This window comes from Haemaphysalis longicornis, unplaced genomic scaffold (assembly GCF_048455015.1).
Source record: "Haemaphysalis longicornis isolate Haplotype H1 unplaced genomic scaffold, Haemaphysalis longicornis Haplotype H1 scaffold_3, whole genome shotgun sequence".
In the NCBI taxonomy this organism is placed as follows: Eukaryota; Metazoa; Arthropoda; class Arachnida; order Ixodida; family Ixodidae; genus Haemaphysalis; species Haemaphysalis longicornis.
The window spans coordinates 6,525,352-6,531,565 of NW_027526335.1; the positions used below are offsets into that span (position 1 = coordinate 6,525,352).

Here is a 6,214-nt window from a genome sequence, read left to right on the forward strand (position 1 = left end):
CTCTCTGGGCGTTCCGCTTGCGCTCGGCTAGTGTCACTAGATAAGGGTACAGAGTATCGGCACCCTTTTCTCCTATTGTTCCGTGCCGCTGCCGTTATCATTGCTCAGTTTGCATTACTCGAAATTTGTTAACACTGCGACCGTTCATGGGCGCCGCCACTTTGTTGTTTATGCGTTTTAGTCGGTCAACTCTGGTAGGCTTAGCTTGTACTGCCTGCTCTGCAGTTGCTCGCGACTGACGTTGTTCCCAATGCGAATCAAAGATAACGAGTGTAACAGCATTTCAGCCGCAGAAGTGTCCAAAGATGTCGTTTTGCTGCATCTTTGGTAGTGTTTTTAACAAACGACCAGGTCGGAGTAAGGGCGAGGCCGTAGATGCGGCAATCTCGCTGCACTGATGAACGACAAAATGACTGCCGTTGCTTACTTGCGTGCCTCAGTGGCGGTACTCTACTGCATTATCCACTGGCACTGCGCTCGGATTCTCTGGCGGCAAATGCTGGGCCCTGCCTAGGCTGACGCATACGCTCGGCGTCTTGTGCGAGAACTGCTCTTTTTAGTTGCACTAGTCCTTCCTACCTTCAAAGATATTCTGCAAACTTTATCTTTACCAGGAACACATGGTTGGGGGGTCCCATTTTTCACAGGCGCCTTATCATCCATAATGCTGTTTCGATGCTTGTTTTGCGGTTTCCTTAAACGGATTATGAGCTCAATGTTGTATGCGCGGTTATCCTTACGCATGTGCTCGGCCTCTTAGGCGTTGGCGTTTCGTCCCTCGGGGTTAAAACGGTTGGCGGGTAGAGGCATACTGCTTTTAGGTAAAACTGGCCACGTATATGTTTGCGTCGCTGCAAATGTCATCGAAAGACAGCGATCTTCTGCCGCCTCTTCCTCGTAACTCGCTGTTTTCTCTTTCCCTCTCACGCTCTTCCCCAGCCCTCTCCATCGTTTTATCGTGCATGCAATGGGGTTTTTTCCGCGTTCGCAGGGGATGGAGAGAATATCAGCAGTAATGTGCGGTTAACGTTTAATATTTTGGTGTTAACTACGCGTTCTTCCAAGATAATTATCTTATCTTATAATTGCGTATTGCGCGTTTTCACTCGTCTAGAGGCGAAGCACGGGAAATGTTTTCCCAGTGTGCTGAAAGTACTCCATGCAGTATTTCCGATTTTTGTGATTTGATGTGTCTTGTTTTAACCTAGATGCGGTTGGTTTAGTTTGTATTCGTAACGACTTGTGAACGAGCAGACGGCAGGGGTCGAACAACGCTTTATTGGCTAGAACAGCGGGTTTACGTAGGCTCGGCGAGTGACGTTACGATCACGCAGGAGAGACAGCTTGGGCGCATTATCGCGGCAGTGTCAACTCGGTTACATCTTCATTTCCTTTGCGCAATTAAGGTCGCTCTGGCAAGGGGTACCGACGAGGCTCGCGACGTTCTCGAGTGCTTCTCCGTGGTAGTGGCTGCTCTGGAACGTGACCGGAGCCTGGCAAGTCTGAGTAACGTGCTGTGGTAGCGTCGGGGCATGGCAGCTCTGGAACCTCCCGGATATGTTCCCGTGTGCGTCGCATTTCTCGGCCGTCTTCCGTTTCCACCAGTACGGAGCGGGGAGCTCCCGCTGATCCCAGCACGACCGGGGACCACGCCCGTGTGTGCGTGCCGTACACCGAGGCCCTCTGACCGGGTCAGAGGGGGCGCAGGTCCCGAGCTCCTCGATTGCAGTAGACCCTCTGCTTGTGGCGAATCTCCTGCAGACGGGAGTGCACCTTCCTGCTTGGCAATGGTGACGGCTTCAGATGGAAGGAGGGAACCGGTAGCAGCGTGCTCGTCTTTAGAACCATCAGCCCCTGCACAGGTGACTTCAAAATAGCATCACGTGGAGCACTGCGCAACTCAAGCAGAGCTAACTAGAAGTCTGGGCTGTTATAGGAACACTTCTTCAGCAGCGTTTTCGCATCTTGAATTGTCTTTTCTGCCATGCCGTTTGCGCGAGGGTGATAAGGGCTTGACGTCATGTGGGTGACTCCTAGTTCACACAGAAACTCACGCAACTCGTGGCTACTAAAAGGGGGCCCGTTGACCCTACAGAGCTTCACTGGCAAGCCATGGACAGAGAAAACTTTCGCGAACTACTGCTTCAAGTGACGTGCTGTTGTGTATCGAAACTCATGTATTTCAAAATTAAAGGAGTAGAAACCCACAATGATGGCAGACTCTTTACCACCGTGATGGAATAAGTCCATGCCAACCCATGCCAACTATTTCCCCTATCAAAGTGGGGACATCATGAGACAGTAGAGGGATTTTCGTGTTTTGCTTTTGGTGGGCCTGGCAAACCTTGCATGATGCTGCTACCTGGTCAATCTCGATCGACATGGATGGTCAAAACAACGCCGCCTGTATAAACATTGCCTAACGCGTGAGCGAAAAATGGCCAAACAGCCACTCTCCTGTTGCTCTCTCCCACCCTTCCCCGCTCCGTAGCCTTCCAGCGTGCTTTCGTGTCCGCCAGCCAGCGCCACTTCTCGGAAACTATGCAAAATAGTGGAAAGTTTGTTTAGCGTTCCCGAGGCGGCGCTCCTACGCCTTCTTGTTTTTCACCAGGCCTGTCTGTCTTGGTCTGTCACTGATAAAACTTCCTTTGTCACGAAGCAAAATCCCTTGCGCTGCCGCAGGCTGATGCCGGCTTTGCGCACTTATCTACTCGGATCACAGGCCCTGAAATTTTCTGAGTGGGGCATCCCACCTCTATCCCCTCCGCATTTAGGTATTGTTTTGACCCCACTGTTCGCACTCCGCATCGGTACGCACTCCTAAAATTGAGGGCTGTACTGTAGACGCGCCCGGACAGCGTGGCGGGATCCCAGCTGCTTATCCTTTTGTTTCCTATAATTTTCTGAAGTTTGCAAGCACGTGATATTATTGGAAAGTAATCGTAGAAGTGAGCACCTGAACAAAAAACGTGCAGGCAATTTTTTCTTCTCTAAATACTCCAGAAAGAGAAATATCAGTAAAATAATGGCTGCCCCACTCGAAAATATCGTTTAATGTTAGCTATATGTCTACCCGACAATCAGTCCTCCGTCTTTATCTTTGGAAAAATGCAGCAAGTATGAAGCGAGCGACACGTTGAACGAGATCCCCAGTGCGCCACAGAACTAGCGCCCCGTCGCGGCTAAGATGTAAGCGAAACGGCTCTTCAAGCCCAACAGGCAAGCTGACAGACACACGTCGTAGAAGTGGGTACAGCGTTCGCGACTCGCGAGCAGTGACATAAGGCGAGATGTCCGCCGGCACGCGCCACATAGCGGATCAGTGCCTGAACTAAGCGTCCCTACCCTTCCCATTGAAAAGCGCGCGACGCGTCAGGCAATGTAAATACAGGCGGCGTTGGTCAAAAAATGACACCCCTTGCCCGAATTTTCATCTTTTCCCCCCCTGAGTGGGCCAGATAAAAAGAAGAAAGATTTCAGCTCTCTTAGCGCTTGGTACGGTTATCTTGTTGCTGCGAAAGACGACGCCACCTTGTGTACGCATCTCTTCTCAATAAGCCCAATATGGTCTGGCACTTGCTGGGACGTCCGCTTTGTTTTCCGGCCAGTCAGTCTAGGCGTAGGATCGGACGGTCGACAGAGCAGGATCGTTGGCGTTTGCTGCACGGACCTCCTCTAGGCGACGCTCGGAAGCTGGAACGAGGGCAATATGCGTTAACATTGAAACGTTCGGTTTCTTCCGTCAATAAGGCCTTGCTTGGGAAACGAGAGAGCGCCTCAACCAAAAAAAGCTATTTTCCTGGCTTGTGCTGCAATTTGATGGGGTATCGCTGCAATGACAGTCGCATACGTTGCAGCCGGAGTGGGCACTGGGGAAGTGGCTTGCGGAAAATTGGCACCAACGGGTGATGGTCGGTTTACACCGTAAACTATGACTGGCCGAAAATATAATCGTGAAATTTTTCGCAGCCCTGCACAATCGCTAGCGCTTTCTTTTCAATCTGTGCGTACCGCGTCGGAGTATCGCTGAGCGATCTAGACGAAAAAATTCCCGCGCCTTCCCGCGAGGGGAACACGAGTAAATGCAGAGCATTGGGGGTCGTTAACGCCGCGTAAAGTCGCGTTAGGGTGGGTAGTTGGGTCGTAGTTGTGTTGGTGTTGTTTTGGGGTAGAGAGAGGAGAGTAAAGTCGCGTTAGGGTGGGGCGAGCGTCAACCAAGGAAGGAAGGAGCAACGCAGTGACTGAAGCACGAGCGACCACTCGCGCTTCAGTAGAGGGAGAGCAGTACGGGGGGGAGAGCGCGCATGCGCAAGCAGCACGCGCCCTTCCACGCCCCACCGCGCTGCTATCACGCACCTGTTACGCCGAGACCGCGACGGAGCGAACGGGTTGACTACGACGCATGCGCGCGCCAGCTGCTGTTGAGAGAGAGGAGGGAAGGAGGAGAGGCGCACCTGCTGCGGACGCGGAGCTGTGGACGCCGTCCGACGCAGGAAGAGGCGAGGTCAAGAAATGCTCTGCATTTAAAAGTGATAGGGCTGCCTTCTTGTATCAGAACGGCGCCAACGCCCATGTGACTGGCGCAAACCGATAGTGTAACTGGCCTTTTCGGATCTAAGTAAGCCTGCACTGGCGCTGTTATTAAGGCTTGGCGCAGCTCATTTAAGCTGCTTTGCTCTTTTTTCGTTCAGACCCAGGCACTTAGAAGAGATCAAAGTGGTGCGGTGAGCACAGACATTCGCAGAATGAAGCGCTGCCGCGCTGCACGTAATTCATTGTTCCAAGGAAGGCTTTCAATTCCTTACTGTTACTTCGCACTGGCATGTCCAAAATGGCTTCGACGCGATCGGGGTCCAGGCTCAGTCTTTGCGTGGTGAAAACGTGTCCAAAATACCGAACTTGCGCCTGCAAAAAGACATTTCGGCGAGTTCAGGCGGAGATTGTGCTCGCAGCAGCGTGTAAGCACCGCCGTCAGGTTGCTGTCACGCTCTTGCTTCCTTTTGCTCCAGACCAATATGTCGTCCATTACTCCAGGCAGGCCCCCCAAGAGGCGGTGCATGGATGCTTGAAAAATTTCCGGGGCACAAACAATTCCAAAAGGCATGCGGAGAAAGAGAAACCGATCGCACCCGTAGGGCGTGCTCATGGTGCACAATTTAGAGCTGCTGTCAGAGAGTTTTATTTGCTAGAACCCGGCTGCTTAGTCCAAGAGATAAAAATATTTCGCTTCAGACAGTAGTTGCGCGACCTCTTCTAGTACTGGCATAGGGTAGTGCTCACGCAGCTAACCTCTCCAAGCTCCGTTGGGTCGAGACGAATTCGTACTTTATCACCTTTAACTACGGCTACCATTCAGTTGGTTCGGTTACGTTGGTCATGACGTTTTGCTCCTCCATGCGTTGAAGTTCGGCCTTTACTTTTTTTTAATGGCGGCTGGAACCCTTGTGGCTGGCACAACAACAACGACGGCGCCGGGCTTAAGCTTCACTTCGTACTCAAAATTTTTCAGCTGTCCCAATCCAATGAAAACGCCGGCGAAGGGCTGCGCCGCAGGTTGCAATTCCCCGAACATTAATACCATGGGTAATGTGCTTAAGGTTTGGCTAGGGCTAAAATGCGTGAAGCTTTTCTTTCGTGCCGATCAGCGTTAAGAGGTATGAAGTGTTCCACCTCTGCTAGTAGTCGGGAAAGCTGGGTGCCTACATATTTTCCGTCCTTAAGCATGGCCGAGTCATGAGAAACATTTATGCTCTCTGGTGTTCAGTCAACGTTTTATTTTTTAAGGAAATTTTGTCACGCTATGTTTTCCGCCGATTGGGACTCCGTGAGCTGAAATAGCCTTAAAAAAAACTTACTGTTCTCCTAGTTGGTTCATGACTGTACTAAAGAACAAAAGGAAGCTCAGACGACGATACAGATAGAAGGATTAAATGTTACCTGTATACGTCGTTTATTGCAATCTGCGTGCTCGTCAGCTTAGTGCCCTATTCTTTTTTACCACTGAAATAGGCCATTACGTGGAGACACACCGAAAAGCCGGCGGCCGCTTCGACTGCGTCAGTACCGTCCCATACCTTGGCAGCGCACATCAAAGGGCGCCTGTTGCACTTTCGTATTTTTACGTGCGCGATCAGCAGCGGGCTAAACTGCGGGCAATGATATTTGAGCTGTTGCGAGCAGCCAGCACCCTTAATATAGCAGCGCAGCTGTTATA

The 6,214-nt window shown here is 51.4% G+C and overlaps 1 pseudogene; it reads right to left on the minus strand.

Moving 5' to 3' along the window:
- Window positions 1–1,353: 1,353 nt before the first annotated feature.
- Window positions 1,354–2,366, minus strand: LOC144173165 (uncharacterized; annotated as a pseudogene).
- Window positions 2,367–6,214: the final 3,848 nt, after the last annotated feature.